This window comes from Carlito syrichta, unplaced genomic scaffold, assembly GCF_000164805.1.
Source record: "Carlito syrichta isolate Samal-C Ts95f unplaced genomic scaffold, Tarsius_syrichta-2.0.1 Scaffold302730, whole genome shotgun sequence".
Classification (NCBI taxonomy): domain Eukaryota; kingdom Metazoa; phylum Chordata; class Mammalia; order Primates; family Tarsiidae; genus Carlito; species Carlito syrichta.
The window spans coordinates 147,832-168,035 of record NW_007246826.1 but is presented as its reverse complement, the minus strand read 5'-3'; the positions used below and the strand labels follow the sequence as shown (position 1 = coordinate 168,035).

Below are 20,204 nucleotides of genomic sequence, written 5' to 3'. Positions count from 1 at the left end.
CCTATGTACTAAATGTTATTATTTTCAATATTAAAGTCTGACCTTCTATTGACACTGTTCTCAATTCCTCTCTAGGAATATCTTTCTGCAGTCAGAAATAAGTACTCTAAAAAGTGATGAGTTATATGTTTATATTATTCATATGACTCATATATGTCCTATATTTCAACCATAAGTCTTCTTAGTATCTATCAATGGAAAATGATTCAGAAAATCATTGCCCCATACCCTTCTGAATTCTGCAGATTTCTGACTGTCTTCTGTAACTGGTAAGTTGAAAATGGAAGATAAATTAATTGAAAGATGTATTCTCTATCATTTTTCATTTATTATAAGTCTTATAAACTCTCACAAAGAGATTGTTTTCACAAGACATAAAATGACATCTTTTCTGATTACTTGAAAGGCTCATGAGAAATATTTCTAACAACAGTTGCATTTTAATATATTTTTCCATTGTAAAAGTTAGTAATTGAAACAAATTCTTTTTATTGAAATATATTGAATATTTTTTACAAAGCCATAGTCTGTTGGAATATGATCCTTATAATTGTGGTGAAAAGGGAATTATTAATATATAATCAAATAATTACTGAGTAGTTCTCCATTCTGAATTTAGTAAAATTATTTTTTAAACTGCAGTAACAATGACACAAATATGTGTTCTATTATTTTTATGAAAAATATAGAGAATATTAGATTGTCACAGATAAAAAGAAACTATGAGTGCTGCAGTGATTACGTTTTTCAGAAGACAGGACAAGATGGCAATGGAACCAGTGGGACTGTGAATGTCTCTGCAGGGAAGACTGTCCATAAAGACAGTCTGTGTGAGTGGCTGAGTGCAGTTGGGTGTGTAAAAGTCTATCTGAGGGGATGCTTGTATACTAGAGACTCCCCTTTAGAGGCGCCTGCAACTCACAACAGCCCTGAGATTGGAGCACTCTGCATGTAAAATCATTACCCATTCTTGGGGATCTCTTGAGAGGAGGCAGTAGAGTTCAGTTGCTTCTCAGAGCCTGGTACCTGGCCCACATCACCACCCATTGATAGTGGGCTGGGACACCATCTATTGGTAGTGGGCTGGGAACTGGCAGAGGGAACCTGGGAGAGGGTGCCATGAGGGAATCTGGAGCTGAGCCCCACTGCTGGGGAGGATAAAACAACTGCCACTGTTTTTCCTGTCCTGGAGGGGCAGAGACTTGCATTGACCTTCCAGACCCTGTACAACCTCCAACCTGGGGCCCAGAGGTATCTCCATATCCCTCTGGGACTAACCATCTCTAACTCAGTGAGGAAACTCCAGGAGTGGGCATGGCTAGATGGACTCCCCTCCCCCACACTGGACCAAGTACAGATACATCTGGTCTTAGCTGGAGACTTGATGGGAGCAGCAGCAGCAATGGACAAGTTGGGTTAGTCTGACTCTGAGTCACCTTCTTACCACAGCAGTCCATGGGGCATCTGATCCATGCTAAGAGCAACCTGATTTGACTGCCCCCACTGTGAGTGGAAGGGGAGGGCCTGGAGGCCAGAGCCTGATCCCTACCAAGTGGAACCTGAAACATTGGTGGTGCTTAGAAAAAGAATCTGATATTCCAGAAAGGACCACAGAGGAAACTCTTTTTTTCTCTGTTTTTATTTGTGTTTTAGTACTTGGTACTTTATTTGTTTGTTTTTAGTTTTTCTGTTTGTATATGGCTAGTTTTGAGAATAAGTGCATCATCAGGTTTGTTTTGTTTGTATGTTTATTTGTTTGCCTGTTTTTTCTTTCTTTGTTAGTTGGTGTGCCTGTTTTCTTCTATTCTCTCTTCATCTACATTTTGCCTGCTTTCTTCCTTTTTCCATTATTTTCCTTTTTTTCTTTCTTATTTTGCTTTCAGGACCATACATATGCTTCCACTGCATGGATAGACTGTAAGGTGGTGGTTTCAGATTTCCACATGCCTGTCAGTGGATAATGTGATCTGAAGATAGTTTTTTAACTACAACTCCCCCAATACACCTTAATCAAATCTCAAAACTACAAAAAGTACAGCCCCTCATCCCCAATCTGGCTTCAAAATTGAACAAATTCAGAGAATCTACATAAGAAACAACAGGGGATTTAGCAAGCAGAAATGAAAGCTATCCCTCCTCTCACCGAGCAATAGAATTAAAGAAGAAGAGAAGAAAGGGGAGGAAAACCATCACAAATGAAGAAGAACCAAAGGAGGACCACAGGTCCCACCCAGATTTCTGGGAAGACAGCATCTGCGAATATAGATTTCAGAACTCAAACAATGAAGAACCACTAGAAAAACTGGTCTCAAACCACAAATCCAGACATCAAGATATTAATAGAGATAATGAACAGAAATGAGGAGTGGCAAGAGATAAAAATGAAGGAGTTGAGATGACGGCAATAAAAAATTCAGTAAACAAAAGAAATAGCAAACTGACAAACATGGAAATCAGAATTAGCTAAGTTAATAGCCTAAAAAAATCACCTAAGGGAGTGGGAAAGACAAGACCACCAAACCCAAACTCCAGCAGAAGAATCCAGATCACCAAAGTAAAAGCCCAACTCAGGAACTAGAAGACAAAAATATCATAGAAAAAAATTAATGAATCAAAAAACTGATTCTTTGAAAAAATAAACAATATTGATGGACACCTTAGCCAGATTTATCAAGAAAAAGAGAGAAAAACCCAAATAAACACAATTAGAAATGCAAAATATCAAATCACAATGGACCAAAATGAAATACAAAAATTTATCAGAGATTACTATGCACACCTCTATGAAAACAAATTCAAAAATCTAAGTGAAATGGAAGATATTCTGACATTGTGCAACCTCCCAAGGTTGAAAATAAAGAAGATATTGAGACATTAAATAACCTAATAAAAACACAGGAAACTTGTCGGTGACCAGCACTGACCAATACAGACCTCAGCCATATAGCTATAGATGTTGGCTCCCAACAGAAACTGACTCCATCATAAGAAAACTACTACAAGAAAAAGTCCTGGGCCAGACGGCTTTCCAGCTGAGTCCCAGAAAACATACAAGGAGGAGCTCATACCAATTCTATTGAAAGTATTCCAAGCAATCAAGAAAGATGGAACTCTCCCCAAATCATTTTATGAAGCTAACATCACCCTGATCTCAAACTGGGTAGAGATTCAACAAAGAAAGTCCTTGATGAACATAGATGCAAAAATACTCAACAAGTTTCTAGCAAATCAAATCCAAAACACATCTCAAAAATTATCCACCATGACCAAGTAGGCTTCACCCCAGGGATGCAGGACTGGTTCAACATCCGAAAGACCATAAATGTAATTAATTTCATGAGTAGATGTAAAAATAGGAATCACATGATTATATCATTAGGCAGAAAAAGCTTTCGGTAAAATCCAGCATCCCATCTTAATAAAAACTCGTGAATACCTAGACATAGAAGGAACATACCTCAAAATAGTAAAAGACATCTATGATAAACTTGCTGCCAACATATTGCTACATGGACAAAAATCAGAAGCATATCCTCCTGAAAACTGGAACAAGATAAGCTTGTCCACTTTCACCCCTTCTGTTCAACATAGTGTTGGAGGTCCTTGCTAGAGCACTCAGACAAGAGAAAGAAATCAGAGGTATCCAATTAGAAAAGGATGAAGTCAAGCTATCCCTCTTTGCTGATGATATGATTGTATACCTCAAAAATCCAAGAGAACCTGTCAAAAACCTGCCTACACTGATAAAGGACTTGGGCAAAGTTTCAGATTACAATATAATGTGCAAAAGACAGTCGTATTCTTATACATCAACAACAAACAAGCAGAGAGCCAAATAAAAAACACTATCCCATTCACAATAGAAACCCAAAATGTGAAATACCTCAACATCTTAACCAGAGCAGGGAAAGACCTTTACAAGGAAAACTACAACACATTGCTCAAAAAATCAAAGATGACATAAACAAATGGAAAAATATTCCATGCTCATGGAAAGGAAGAATTAACATTGTTAAGATGTACATCCTATCAAAGGTAATCTACAGATTTAATGCAATACCCATTTAATTATCAGCATGATTCTTAGATCTGAAATGACAATACAGAAATTCATATGGCAACATGAACGATCATGAATAGTCAAGACAATCCTCAGAAAAAGAAAACAAAGTGGAAAGGATCACATTTCCAGACTTTAAACTTTATTATAAGGCTACAATAATCAAAACAGCCTGATGTTGGTACAAGAACAGGCATATAGACCAGTGGAACAGGATAGTGACTCCAGAAGCAAAACCTCAATTTCTCAACCAACTCATCTTTGACAAAGCCTCAACTAACAACCACTGGGTAGAGGAGAATTTCTTCAGGAAGTGGTGCTGGGAAAACTGCCTGACCACATGCAGAAGATTGAAACAAAATCCCTACCTATCACTACATCAAAAAAAATCAACTTTAATGGATCAAATACCTAAACATGAAGCATTAGTAGAGGAACAGGTTCATTTTTCTCTGCCTTCCATCTTTTGGAAGTGGATTTCCTTCTTTTGACACAGGCTTCACATCATTTGGGTCGCTGGGTCATGGGGGCCTCACTTCATTTTCTTCCACTTCATTTGGTGGTAGTGGGATAGGCAACTTCAAATCTGTATTAACTTCTACTAAAATTGTTAATGGCAGAAAAATCACTACAAAGTGGATTGTCGAGAATGGTCAAGAAAGAGTAGAAGTTGAAGAAAATAGCCAGTTAAAGTTCTTAACGATAAATGGTGTGGCCGACAAGGACGCCCTGGCCGCCAAGCGCATGTGGAGACGCCAGAATGCCCTGCCGGCCCAGCCTGCCAGCGCCCACCCGCCGAAGCTGCCCCGGCTGGCCTCCCTGCTCAGGGACACCTCACTGTCTCTATGAGGAGGAGGGCGAGCTGGAGAGACCGCGCGTGCCAGGGTTCTGGGACCCCGCCGCATGCTCAGCAGGACTCAAAGAAGGTGATAAGAGGAAGAAGCAGAAGCAGAGAGAGGAGATGAAGAAGAAGTCAACCAAAGGGAATCACTAGACTGGACTTGCAGGCACACATGCCCTTTGCACCCGGCAGATGTTTCAATTTGCAAACATTGGCTCCTTAAAAGTAAATCACTTTACGCTAGCGAGATTCTGACCAGTTTCCTCTACCTATTTCCTTTGCATGATCTATTGCTTTGTAACGTTTTATTTTTTCTGAGCACCGGGTGGAGCTCTGGTATTGCCTTAACTTCTTCCTGCATGCTCCCTCTCGGTAACTTTGTCCTTCCCTTTAACGCAAAGATCTGCCGTTCATATTGCTTTTGCCTTCATCCTCTTGGTATTGAGGGCATCGTAAAAAAAACTTGGACATGATTTCAAAATGCCAACAATTTCAATCTAGTGGTTTTGAAACTAGGACTTTTTGGGCACAGTCCCTGCAGCAGTGCCACAGACTTGAAAGCCAGCAACAAGTATAACCTGTGATTTTAACATGACTGTTACAGAGGTGTTTGCTTTGTTTATTTGGTTTTGGGGGGGAGTGAACTGCTTGGTATTTCATGCTTTTTTGTGGATGTTGTAACCCTAAATGCATAATGTGTTTTCCAGTGCTGCTTACAGAAATAAAGTATAAACATACTGAGTACAAAATATAAATATATACAAATTATTTTATTTAAAAATGTTTCAAAAATATATAACTTTTTAAATTTAATTTACTGGATTCTATATTTTGATACACTATAAATAACCTAGATTATGAAAGAATTAATATTGTTGCAAGAAAATTCTTAAAAGCATTTAATTATAAATTAGGCATTAATACAAATAATGATGAATTTAATTTTAAATAAGAGTAATTGTAAATCTCAAAAATTCTTAAGTATTCAATTTCACAAACATGTTTGTAAAACAGTAAAGAGCATATTTCACCAACTCATTTAGCTATGTATCTCACTGAGGCACATATGTGGGCATCAGGATTTAACAATGGAATCAACATCAGTTCCTCCGGATGAATTCATAGGGAATAAGACTAAACTTCACATATGGTCTTAATTCAGACAGAGGATGCTTAACAGTTACAACATGTAAGAGGCATTTGAGTTAGAAGACAAATGTTTTTAAATGATTCAAAGAATTGTATCCAGATGTTGGGGAAGGATTTTAATTCTCTATTGTTGATGAAGCTGAGTTTTACTGGATAAGAAATTCTTGTTTATCTTTGAGGACTTTGAATATTGGGCTCCAGTCACTTCCTGCTTGCTGGAATTCTAATTAGCTTCCTCAGTAGGTAGTTTGGCATTTCTCTCTTGCTATCTTTAAAATTTTTTCTTTTGTACTTACTTTGTGTAGGCAAATTACTATGTGTCTAGGGGTTGGTCTTCCCATTTGATGTCTTTTAGGGTTTCTTTTTATCTCTACTGTTTGGATAGTCACATCTCTAGTGAGATGGGGAAAGTTTTCTTGGGTAACCTCCTGGAATATTCATTCCAAGGTGTTCTCCACTTCCCTATCTTCTTCTAGGATACAAATCAGGCATAGGTTTGGCCTCTTGATAAAATTGCACATCTCTAGGATGCTTTGTTTTTTCTTTCTGAGTTTTCTTTCTATGTTTTTTACAGATCAGGTTAATTCAATGTGCTGTTCTTCGAGTTCAAGATTCTTTCTTCTGCTTGATTAATTCTGCTTTTCATGCTGTCATCTTGTTATTTATTTCCTGGGTGAAATTTTCTATGGCCAGTATCTCTGTTACAAATTTTTTCAGTGTTGCATCCCTTCTTTCTTGAGTCTTATTTACTCTTTCCATCCATTCCTTAACCCCTGCCATATTCTGGGTCCAGTCATTAGAGATTTCCATTGTGTGGGCTCGGAGATCTGATTTTTCAGGAATTTTTCTCTTTGTTATGCTGAGAATTATCTGTGTTCTTTTGTTGATTGTTTCTTATTTGTGACAGATCTCTTTATTTTCTCTTTAGTTTTGTTATTCAGTGGCAGTGGGAGAGGTTTTCATTTCTGATGCTTGTTCAGATCTCTATTCTTCCTTGATCAGAGCCCAAAATTTGTTCTATTTTTAAATAGGGCTGTGCATGGGAAATTTTGCTGTCTTTTGTAGTTTTGAGAGTTGAATAAGGTGGAGGATTGGAGGTTAGGATTCAGAAACTGCTTATAACTCACAATGTTCACTGATTTTGGTATGGATTCCCTGAGAACCACTCCCCATCAGCACTCTATGAGTCAATTCAATGGGCTCATGTATGTACCCCTGAGTCCAAGATAAAATAACAGCAATGAGGAAGACAGAGAAAAGTGGAATGTAATAAGACAAACATAAATTTAAAAATACAGAAAAACAAAAGGAGAAACAAAAGTGCAAAATAATTAAATACACACATAATAAATCCAAAACAAACTGAAGAAAACAAAGCAAAACAAACATCATCATCAACAACAACAACAGAGGAATACTGACAAGATGGTGATGGGACAAGCCGAACTGTGACATCCTCCACAAATGTGGCTCCTGAAGGCAGTTCCACATGCCCCTGCAGCTGCCACCAACACAGGGGATGGCTGCTATAGCCAGTCCCACATGGCAAACAGCCTCCATCACACTACAGCCTCCACAAGGGATTACTGCTATTTGCTACCAGGTGCTGAACAGCTACTCTCAGCTCTCAGCTCTGTCCCAGGGAATTCCCAGCTCCCTCCTCCTTCCCAAGCTGCTGACAGCACACCAAATGCAGCACCCACCTATATCACTGATTCCCAGTGCCTGACGCCAGACACACACCACCATAGCCCATTATAGTGGATCATTCATGGACCCAGACGAGTGGAGAGAAAGGAAGAGTGGAGAGAAAGAATTGGCAAAAGAGGAGCTGCCCACCACAGCCATTTTCCAGGCAGAGATTCACATTGCCCCACCCATCTATGAACAGCCTCCACCTTGGTTTCTAAGGTAACCCCACCAAGAAGGTCCTCCCCTACACTGAATCACACACAGGGAAGTCAGTCCTCTGGCAGACCCCTCAGGCAGCAAGCCAAGGGAACCAACCCAAGCTATGAGTAAATCTATCTGCTTGCAATGAGAGCAAAGGGAAGAGTCTAGAGATCAGGGCTGAAGAGACTTTAGACACTTCGGAAAAGAAGCCATAGCTAGTCTTGTTTCTATTTTGACCTTTGATTTTATTGTTTTTACTGTTTGTTTTGCTCACTTTTGTTTGCTTTTTGAGTTAGACTACTTGTTTGTGTTGGGGAAGAGCGCATCAAAAGGCATGATTTTTATTCAATTGTCTTTGTGTGATTACCAGTATACTTTAGGGAACTTCGTTTGTTTGTTTTTTACTCTTTTCTGGCTTTGTGTCTCTTTTCATTCGTTAGTTGGTATGTATGTCTGTTTTCCCTCTTGCTTTTCTCTCTCTCCAACTTCCTCTTGACTCCCTTCTTCCATTATTTTCCTTTTTCTTACCTCTTTGTTCCAGGGAACAAACCTAAACCCCACTGCATGGACAGATTGTAAGTCAGTGGGAAGTGGGTCTCAGTGTGCCCATACACCTGTTAGTTGATACAAGGATCTACGGATAGATTCAGGATCACAGCTTCACCCTCAATCAAATCTCAAAACTGTAAAAAGTACAGCCCCAACCCAGAGTCCAGCCTCAAAAGTGAGCAAAGCTAGAGGACGCTCATATGTAAGAACAGAAAATTGAACAAAAAGAAGTAAAAGCAACCCCACATTTCCTGAAAAACAAAATTAAAGAAGGGGAGGAAAAGGGGGAGAGAAATACCTACAAAAATGAAGAAAAACCAAAAGAAGAATATGGGTCTCTCACAGAACCCAAGGAGGTCAGACACTGAGAAAACTCACTTTGAAATTCAAACAATAAAGAGCCCCCAGAACGACTGGTCTCAAACGACAAACCCAGATATCAAGACATTAATGGAGAGATTCAAAAGAATTTAGGAGAGACAAGAGAATACTAGAAAGGAGTTGATAACTGAGATAACAATAGTAAAGAATATTGTGAATGAAATAAATGACAAACATATAAGCATGGAAAGCAGAATTATGCAAGCAGAAGAAAGAATCTCAGAGTTTGAGGACCAAAATATAGAACTAAGCCAAACTGTCAAAAACATAAAAAAGAAGCATTAAAAGACAGAACGAAACATTCAAGTGTTGAGTGATTAGCTCAAGAGACTGATCCTAAGAGTACTTGGACTTCCTGAGGCAGAAAGAGAGACAAAGACCACCCTGGAACAAATATTCCATGAGATTATTCAAGATTTAATTCAAACACAAGAGATTCAGGGAAGCCCTGCAAGACAACAAATGAGAAGACCAACTCCCAGAAACATGATAATTTGCCTAAACAAAGTAGGTTTAAAGAAAAAATCATAGAGGCAGCAAAAAAAATTTTTAAAAAAGGTCAGATTACCTATCATGGAAGACCAATTAGAATAGCAGCAGATTTATCTACCGAAAAACTTTAGGCTAGGAGAGTTCGGAGCCCTATATTAAAAGTTCTAAAAGATAAACAATTTCAACCAAGAATAATCTACCCAGTCAAGCTAAACTTCATCTGTGAGGGAGAATTAAAATCTCTCGCAGATATCCAATCCCTAAGAACTTATGCTGCCACCAGGTGATCTCTACAAGAAACACTTAAGAAAGTATTAAACACAGAAGAAAAGCGAAAAAGAAAAACAGCGTTTTTCACAAGAGTACAAGAAAAAGATTAAAAACACATATGAACCAACCCCCAAACCAAAAAAAAAAGACGATAAACAAATAGTAACAACAAAAACACTTCTATTGCTGGGCTCAGTGGCTCAGGCTGTAATCCCATGCCTTTGGGATGTTGAGGTGAGTGGATTGCCTGAGCCCGTGGGTTCAAGACACACCTGGTCAGGTGAAACCTCATCTCTACAATAAATCAAAAAATCAGCTGGGTGTGGTAGCACGAGCCTGTAATTCCGGCTACTCGGAAGACTGAGGCGGAAGGATCGCTGGAGCCCAGCAGGTCGAGGCTGTGGTCGCCGGGAGCAGCCACTTCACTCTAGTCTGGGTGACACAGTGAGATTCCAACTCAAAAAAAAAAAAGAACTTTATGACTTTATGATAGGGGTCAAGTCTCACATTTCAATAATTAGCCTGAATGTGAATGGCCTAAATGCTCTACTGAAAAGACATAGAATGGCAAAATGGATAAAATATCACCAGGCAGTATATATTGCCTTCAAGAGACTCATCTCACTAGAAAAGACACTGACAGACTCAAAATAAGAGGATGGGAAACCAATTTTCAAGTGAATGGAACACAAAAGAAAGAAATAGTTGTGATCCTAATTTCAGACAAAATATCATTTAAGCCATCAAAAATTTTAAAAGATACAGAAGGCCACTACATAATGATAAAAGGTTCAATTCATCAACAAGAAATATCCATCCTAAACATATATGCACCCAACATAGGAGTGCCAACTTTCATAGAGCAGCTTGTAGGTGAACTCAAAAAAGATATTGACTCTCACACTATCATAACTAGGGACTTTAATACTCTACTCACAACCCTAGACAGATCATCAGAACAAAAAATCAGCAATGAGATCCAGAATCTCAATGTGACTCTTGACCAAATGGACTTAATTGATACCTACAAAACATTCCACCCAATGATCACAGAATATATATTGTACTCATCACTGCATGGAATGTTCTCTAAGATCAATGGCATACTTGGCCATGAACCAAGCATAAAGAAATTTCAAAAGATTGAAATTTTGCCATGCACCTTCTCCAACCACAGTGGAATAAAAACAAACATCAGCACCAACAAGGTTCCCCCCAAACCCACAAAGACATGGGTACTAAACAGCATGCTGATAAACAACTCTTGGGTCAATGATGAAATCACAACAGAGATTAAAAGATACCTGGAAACAAATGAAAATGAAGAAACATCTTACCAAAATCTCTGGGATGCCATGAAAACTGTACTAAAAGGGGAATTCATATCTCTACAAATGCACATGAAGAAAATGAAAGGGTCAAAAATGAACAGCCTAAGTCACCTAAGGAAGCTGGAAAACCAGGACCACCAAAACCCTTACTTCAGCAGAAGAATCCAGATCACCAAAATAAAAACTCAAATCCAGGACAAAGACAATAAAAAGATAATACAAAAAAACAGTTAAACAAAAAGCTGGTTCTCTGAAAGATAAACAAGATCAATGGTCCCCTAGCCAGATTGACCAAGAAAAAGAGAAAAAAAGCCCAAATAAACACAATCAGCAACACAAAAGATAAAGTCACATCTGACCCTGAAGAAATACAAAAGATCATTAGAGACTACTATGTACACTTGTATGGAAACAAACTTGAAAACCTTAAGGAAATAGAGGATTTTCTGACATCACACAACATGGCTAGGTTGAAAAAAGAAGAAATCGAGTCCCTAAATAGTCCAATACAAATCAAGAAAATTGATTATGTAATAAGAAACTACAAAAACAAAACAAAAAAAAGCCCAGAACCAGATGGCTTTCCAGTAGAATTCTATAAGACATTTAAGAAAGAGGTGATACCAATCCTACTGAAAGTATTCCAGGTGATTAAGAAAGATGGAACTCTCCCCAAATCATTTTATGAAGCTAACATCACATTGATACCCAAACCAGGTAAAGACCCAACAAAGAACAAGAACTGCAGGCCAAAATCTTTGATGAACATAAATTCTCAACAAGATCCTAGCAAACTGGATTCAACAACACATCTCAAAAATCATCAATGATAACCAAGTAGGCTTCATCCCTGGAACACAAGGCTGACTTAACATTCATAAGACCATAAACATAATTAAATACATCAGCAGACATGAAAACAAAAGCCATATGATTATATAATTAGATGCAGAAAAAGGTTTTTGTAAAATCCAGCACCACTTCTTGATAAAAACCCTCGAACATCTAGGCATACATGGAACATACCTCAAAATATTAAAAGCCATCGAAAAGAAATCCACAGCCAGCATAATCCTAAATGGAGAAAAATTGGAACCATTTCCCCTGAAAACTGGAACAAGACAATGATGTGCACTCTAAATCTTGCTGTTCAATAGAGTATTAGAGGTCCTAGCTAGAGCAATCAGAAAAGAGAAGGTGATAAGGGGTATCCAGATAGGAAAAGAGGAAGTCAAGTTATCTCTCTTAGCAGACAACATGATTGTGTACCTTGAAAACCCAAGAGAATCTGTTCAAAAAACTCCTTGCACTGTAAAGGACTTTGTCGAGTCTCTGGGTACAAAATAAATGTGCAAAAGACAATCACATTTCTTTACACCAATAATAAACAAACAGAAACCCAAATAAAAAACACAATTTCATTCACAATAGCCACAAAAAAATGAAATATCTTAGCATCTTCCTAACCAGAGACGTGAAGGATCTTTACAATGAAAACTACAAAACACTGCTCAAAGAAATCAAAGATGACACAAACAAGTGGAAAAATATCCCATGCTCTTAGATTGAAAGAATCAACATTGTGAAGATGTCCATCTTACCTAAGGCAATCTACAGATTCAATGCAATACCCATCAAATTACCAGCAACATTCTTCTCAGATCTAGAAAAAAAAATACAGGAATTCATATGGAAACACAAATGACCAAGAATAGCCAGAATAATCCTCAGAGAAAAAAAAAAGCAGGAGATTTCAACTATCAGACTTTAAACTTTACTATAAAGCTACAATAATCAAAACAGCTTGGTATTGGTACAAGAACAGGCATATAGATCAATGAAATGGAATTGAGATTCCAGAAGCAAAACCTCAATTCCTCAACCAACTCATCTCTACAAAGCCTCCACCACCCACCACTGGGGAGAGGAGAACCTATTCAGTAAATGGTGCTGGGAAGAGTGGCTGACCACAAGCAGAAGATTCAAACAAGACCCTTATCTATCCCTATATACAAAAATTAACTCTAAATGGGTCAGAGACCTAAATGTAAAACCTCAAACCATAAGAACCTTAGAAAATGCAGGACACACCCTTATGGAAGTTGAAACTGGCATCCAATTCCTGAGCATAACACGAAATGCACGGGCCATAAGAGATAAGATAGACAAGTGGGACCTCATTAAACTGAAAAGCTTCCACAAAGCCAAAGAAACCATCAAAGGAGGGGGAAACAGACCACAGACTGGGAAAAAGTATTTTCCAACTCTATGTCTGACAAAGGTCTAACATCAAGGATCTAAAAGGAACTTAAATCTGCTGAAAAGAAAAAAAAGCCCATTAGAAAGTAAGCAAAAGACATGAACAGATACTTCTCAAAAAAAGACATAAGTGTGACCAACAGATACATGAAGAAATGTTCAACCTAACTAGTCATCAAGGAAATGCAAATTAAAACTACACTGAGATACCACCTAACTCCAGTCAGAATGGCCATTATCAACATCTCAAAAAATAACAGATGCTGGAGAGGATGTGGTGAAAAGAGAACATATCTACACTGTTGGTGGGAGTGTAAACTAGTGCAGCCTCTGTGGAAATCAGTGTGGCGATCCTAAAAGCTCTAAAAATCGACCTTCCATATGACTTCACAATCCACCTACTGGGAATATACCCTGATAAACTCAAATCACTCTATAAAAAAAGATACCTGCACATGTATGTTTAATGCAGCATTGTTAACAATAGTAAGATCCTGGAACCAACCATGCTATCCATCGAAAGAGGACTGGATTAAAAAATCTGGTACATATACACAATGGAATATTATGCAGCCATAAAAAAACAAAATCATGAATTTCACAGCAAGCTGGATGGAATTAGAGTTAATCATACTGAGTGATCTCTCACAGAAAGAAAGAACTGTGTCTCACATGTTCTCACTCATAAGTGGACTTTGAACAACTATCGTAATACTATAAAAAAAGAATTGACAGTGGTGGGAAACTATGGGTGGGGGGTGCAGAGAGGGGAAGGGAGGTGGGATTAATGGTAGTCAATATCTGTCTGGAGATGGGGGCACACCTCATCAACAAAGGTACCTGCACAATGCGTATTTGTATACCTAACCCTTAAGTGTACCCCACAATTTTAAAATAAAAATATATATTAAAAACAACAACAGCAACAGCCACCCCAGGAAAACCAAACACACATACACATGCCCAACACAAAATGAAAAAAAGAAAAGTAAAAAAGGAATTCAAATCAAACCCTCACTGATACATTAACACACATTACACTGAATAAAGTGAAGAACAAATAAAAGAAAACTGAAAGATGATCATTCAATCATTCACAAACACACCTAAACAGAAAACAAAATATTAAAGAAGAAAAAAAAGAAGGAAAAAAAATAGGCAAGAAAAAAGGTGGTGGTAATATAAATCAAACCCTCACATACACTTTCATACATAATGTTAAAAGAAAAAAAATTAAACAAACCCTCCCCAAACTAAAAACAACCTGTTGTCTTGTGGCAGGATCTGCAATTGTTCCTCTCAGCTGCTCACAGATAAGCCACTCTGCTGTCTCCTGCAGTGCTGCAGCCTTATTCACAATCTTCCCAGTGTCTGACCCAGGAAAGACAGAGGAGATTGTGGAGGTGGGTAGGGTTTCTGTCCTCCCCTCCTACTCATTTCATCAGAGGGATCCTGACTAGTGGAATGTGTGGAATTATCTCTTCCACAGGTGCTGGTGGGGGGCACTCTGGCTAGGCTCATCCTACAGTAGAGTCTTCCTATCATGGCTGATGTCCAAGCTCTGTCTGGGTTTATCCCTCTCAGTCATTCCTGAGTCATATGGGTCTGTCGTTTGGAGGATCTGGGGAGGAGAGGTTTGGGTCAGCCCCAGCCTTACCACTGATCTCTTCAGGATTATTCCTCGTCCTTTTCTGGTCACACCCTTTGTCCCACGCCTGAATCGGGGTAAGAGGTGGGGCACCTGAGACTCAATACTTTTCCTGTTCCTCCAAGTTTGTGCTTTCAGGATATTCCCTCTATGTTATTATCACCCCTGAATAGTTAACCCACTGGTCACAGAGATTGGGTATGTTGGCCAATGGTGAGCAAGCTGGAGCCCTTTCTTTCCCAGTTTACAAGATGGAAGCAGTGTGCCTCTTTTGTCTTCTCCGGTACGGCTCTAACTATGGGCTTCCTCACTGTGCTCCCTCTGCAGCCCTTGCTGCCAGTGTCTAACCAGGCTCTGTAGTGGTGAGGCAGGGCCTGGAGACAGCAGTCATTCTCTGCAGCTTCTTCCTAGGAAGGGCTTTGCTGACTTTAAAAAATAGTGCTTGGCTTCTGCATCCTGGAAAGTGCTGGGGCCCAAGTAGAGCAGCTGCAGCACCAGATGCTTCACCAGGAGATCCCTTGGCCACTTGCTCCTGAGGCCCCACTCAGTCATCCACTCACATGCCCACTTACAGACACATACACAAAATTTTCCACTCACTCACACTGGGACTCTCATAGTCCGACTGGTTTCATAATCATCTTCAGTAATTACTCTCATATAAGAATATCACAAAAAAGCCAGGCTTGGTGGCTCAGCCTGTAATCCCACACTTTGGGAGGCCAAGATGAGTGGATTGCCTGAGCCCGCGGGTTCAAAAACTGCCTGGGAAACTTGGTGAGTCTTCATCTCTACAATAAAAATCAAAAAACAAAATTAGCCGGGCATGGTAGCGCACGCCTGTAGTTTCAGTTACTTGGAAGGTTGAGGGGGAAAGTTCGCCAGAGCCCAGCGGGTTGAGGCTGCAGTGGCCAGGAGCGGCCACTGCACTCCTGTCTGAGCGACAGAGTGAGATTCCAACTAAAAAAAAAAAGGAAGAATACCACAGAAAAATTCCAGGCCCAGAAGACTTCATTGGTGAATTCTACTCAACTCTTCAGCAGAAAATAATGTCAAGTTCAGATAAAATTTTCTAGAAAATTTAAGAGGAAAGAAGACATTGAGCTCATTCTATGAGGCAGGATTACTCTGCAGAAATCTGTTTTCTTTTTTTTTTTTTGAGTTGGAGTCTCACTCTGTAGCCCAGACTGGAGTGCAGTGGCATGCTCCCGGCCACCACAGTCTTGACCTTCTGGGCTCCAGCGATCCTTCCACCTCAGCCTTCCAAGTAGCTGAACTACAGGTGAGTGCTACCACGTCTGGTTAATTGTTTATTTATTTATATGTAGCGATGAGGTCTCACCAAGTTGCCCAGGCAGGCCTCGAACCCGTGGGCTCAGGCAATCCACTCACCTCAGCCTCCCAAGGTCGGGATTACAGGCTGAGCCACCGAGCCTAGCTTGCAGAAATCTTTTAAAAAGAACTTTGTGAAAATATAACTGTCCGTCCCTACTCAAATGTAGCATTTGTAGTAACTTAAACTTATAAATAAGACTATTGAACAACAAAGACAATTTATTAATGAATATCTTGTTGCTTTACATAATATGGCAAATATAGGGAGAAAAATGTAAGATTTTTCAGAAATATATTCTGGTCTTATAATTTCTGAAAACACTGGTTAGATGTTAGGGGTGAAAATAAATTATATGTACTGGAATGAAGGGAAAAGGGTTTTTATTTGTTTCATATTTTTGAGTTTTTACAGTATCAGTAAGAATAATTGCTTTTCCCACAAATATTTTTATGCTTTTTTAATATATTTATTAATTTATTTTTACCATGTGATATTTATTTTTATCTTATTTTTTATTTTAAATTTGGAGGATATGTGTAAAGTTTTGAGGCATGGGTATATTATGTGATGGTGAGGTTTGGGCTTCTACTGAATATATCATTGAAATAGTGAACATGGTACACAAAAATTACTTTTTCAGCCCTTCCCTATTCTCTCTTTCTCCTCGCTGTAGAAATTTTGTGTTTGTTTTTCTTATTTCTATTTTTGTGTGTACCTTGTGATTAGATCTCACTTATAAAGCAAAATACTAAAACAAATAGTATTTGATTTTCTGTTTCTGCATTTAATTTACTAAAATAATAGTCTTTAGCAGCATTCACATTGCTGAAAAGAAAATTGTTTTGTTCTGTTTTATGGCAACGTAGTTTTTATGATGTATAGGTATCACATTTTCTTTATGTAGTCCACCATTGATGAGCAGCTAAGTTGCTTCCATATCTTTACTGATGTGAATGGAGCTATGATAAGAATGAATACCTGTTTCTTTTGGTAGAATTATTAATGTCTCTTTGAACATCTACCCAGTAATGGAATTGCTGAATCAAATGGTAATTCTATTTTCAGTTTGAGGAGGCTACAAATTTCTTTCTACAGAAGCTAAACTAGTTTGCATTCCCGCCAGTTCAGCAATATATATCTTTTTACTTTTAAGAATAGTCATTCTAACTGGTTTGAGGTGGCATCTTGTGGTTTTGATTGCATTTCTCTGATAATTGGTGATGCTGAACATTTTTCATATTTGTTGACTGTTTGTATGTCTTTTGAGAATTGTCTATAACCTTTGCTCCCGTTTAAAAGTTATTTTTATTTTGTCAATTTGTTTATGTTTTTTATAGATTCTGGATATTAGTCATTTGTTTAATGCATAGTTTGTGTATGTTTTGTCCTATTCTATCAGTTGTCTATTTACCATCTTTATAGTTTCTTTTATTGTGCAGAAATTCTTTAATTTAATTTGACCCCAACTGTCCATTTTTCTTCTTGCTACATTCTCTGCTGAAGACTTAGTCACAAATTTGTTGCCAAGGCCAATGTCCAGAAAAGTGTTTCCTACGTTTTCTTTTAGGATTTTTATAGTCTGAAGTCTATGTGTAAATCTTTAAACCATCATGAGTTTTTTTTTTGTACATTGTGAGAGGTTGAGGTCAAGTTTCATTCCTTTTTATATGGCTAGCAAGTTTTTCCAACACCATTCATTGAAGAGGGAATCCTTTTCTCAATGCTTATTTTTGTCAATTTTGTTAAAGATCAATCAGTGGTAGATCAGTGGCTTTAGTTCTAAATTATCAATTTTGTTCTGTTGGTCTATGTGTCTATTTTTGTACAGTACCATGTTGTTTGATTACTGTAGTCTTATTGTAAAATTTGAAATAAAGTAATGTGATGTCTCAGGGTTTGTTCTTTTTTCTTAGAATTGCTTTGGCTATGCTGGTTCTCTTATGTGCCCATACTAATTTTAAAATTGTTTGTTTGGTATGTGAAAAAAAATGATGCTGTTAATTTGATAGCAATTGCATCCTGTGTGTAGTAATTTTATAGAAATTACATCAATGTATAGATTGATTTGTGCAATGTGGACATTTTAATGATACTGGATTTTTCCATTGATGAACATAAAATAATTTTTAATTAATTTGTGCCACTTTGATTTTTTTTCAGAAGTGTTTTGTAGTTTTTATTGAAAAGATCTTTCACCCCTTGGTTAGATGTGTTTCCAGGTATTTTATTTTGTTTGTGATTATTGTAAATGAGATCATTTTTCCATTTCCATGGTTGATATGTTATTAGATATAAAGTGAATATCCTGAAGATGGCAGGAGGGTTGAGTTTTCTTTCCTGTTGTTGTTTATTTTTTAAATCCAATTTGTAATTCTGTCTTTTAAGTGAGCCATTTAGGCCACTGACATTCAAAGTTAACATTGATATTTGGAGCTTTGGTTTTGTTGCAATATTAACTAGTTGCTTTGAAGTCTTAACTGTGTGCCTTCCTTGTAGGGTCTATGGCCTAAGTGCTGACCTTTGCCTTTGGGTTAGAAAATATTGATCTTTGGTTTCCATGCTTAAAAGGACTAGGCTGGTTATGACAATTTCTCTTAATGGTTACATGTCTGGGAAATATTTTATTATTCTTTTGTTTATGAACCTTAGTTTGGTGGTGTAAGACATTTTTGGCTGGCACTTCTTATCATTAAGAATGCTAAAAATGGTACTAGTTTATTCTAGCTTATAAAGTTACTGCTGAAAGATCTATTATTAGTCTCATTGGTCTCTCTTTATAGGCGATATGGTCCTTCTTTCTAGCAGTCTTTAGATTTTTTTTTGTTTTGCACTGACCTTTAATAGTCTGATATCTATGTGCCTTGAGAATGGTAGTCTTGAATAAGATCATGTTCTCCTGCCCCTTTTCAGTATGGCTAAAGTGCCCATTCTTGGGATGGACTTAAGAATCCTGCTTTCCTGATTCATTTCTGGCTCATGGACTGCAGAGTTGAAAGCAGCAGAAGGCCTGTTGGAGCCTTCTGGAAACTGGTGTTTTCTGAGAGTTCACTCATGCTGCAGTAGTCATATGAGGCAAGTGCATTGGGGGCCTATCCCTGAAGTGAGCAATTCCCCTTTGCTATAAAGCAGTGAAGGCAGTGAGAAAGGGGCTTGTGGTGTGTTATATGACCCTTCCTTCATACCATGACTTCAGTATCTTACCTTGAGATGTACAAAAGGGTCCATTTCTCTTTTTGGTGGGACAGTGTTAGCTAATGCCAGACTGTTTAAAGAACAATTGGATTCCACACAAACACAAGTATTGTCTCTGCTCAGTCTCCAGGCATCTCTCTGCATCAATCTGGAGACTGGGGACATTAAGGAAGGTTTTCCATGCCTAGGATTGCAAAGGTCTGTAGTGGAGGCATGAAACTCTCCTGGCTTTTTGCTAGCCCCAGTTTGGTAGGCTACCTTGCTTTGTTTTCCTCTGTTCATTATAGTTCCCATTGCTTCTCCACTATGTGATGCTTTAGTCTCCATAAACATTGTAGAAAGATTCAACCAATCTAACTAACATATTCATCACCTCACCAACTTATCTTTTTTTATGGTGAGGACATTAAAAATCTATTCTTTAAGCAGTTTGTAAATATACATTATTATTAACTGTGGCTATGGTACATTGTAATACCTTGTAATATCCCCATATCTTAAAAACAGTTTCATAAGAGTAGCCAAGAAGACAGAGAACTCTGCAGCCAAAGGAATGAAATTTATGTCTTGTTTTCAGTTTTTGATAATGGTGATATTAAGCAAAGATTTGCTCTATTGGTATGCAAATTCCTAATCTGTTAATGGAGATTTTTTAAATACCTTAAAAATTCTTTGAACATTAAATATCTTTGACTGCATAACTACTTAGAATTGTAAATCCTCAATGAATATTTTAAGATATTCACTGAAAAAAACTTTAAAAAGTAGTACAGTTTCCACTATGAATAATCTTCAGATAAACT

The 20,204-nt window shown here is 38.0% G+C and overlaps 2 pseudogenes; both read left to right on the top strand.

Annotated features, from left to right (window-relative positions):
* The first annotated feature begins 201 nt into the window (after positions 1-201).
* Positions 202-5,054, top strand: LOC103259451 (annotated as a pseudogene).
* Positions 5,055-7,539: 2,485 nt separating this feature from the next.
* LOC103259450 overlaps positions 7,540-20,204 on the top strand; it is a 14,238-nt pseudogene continuing 1,573 nt past the window's right edge.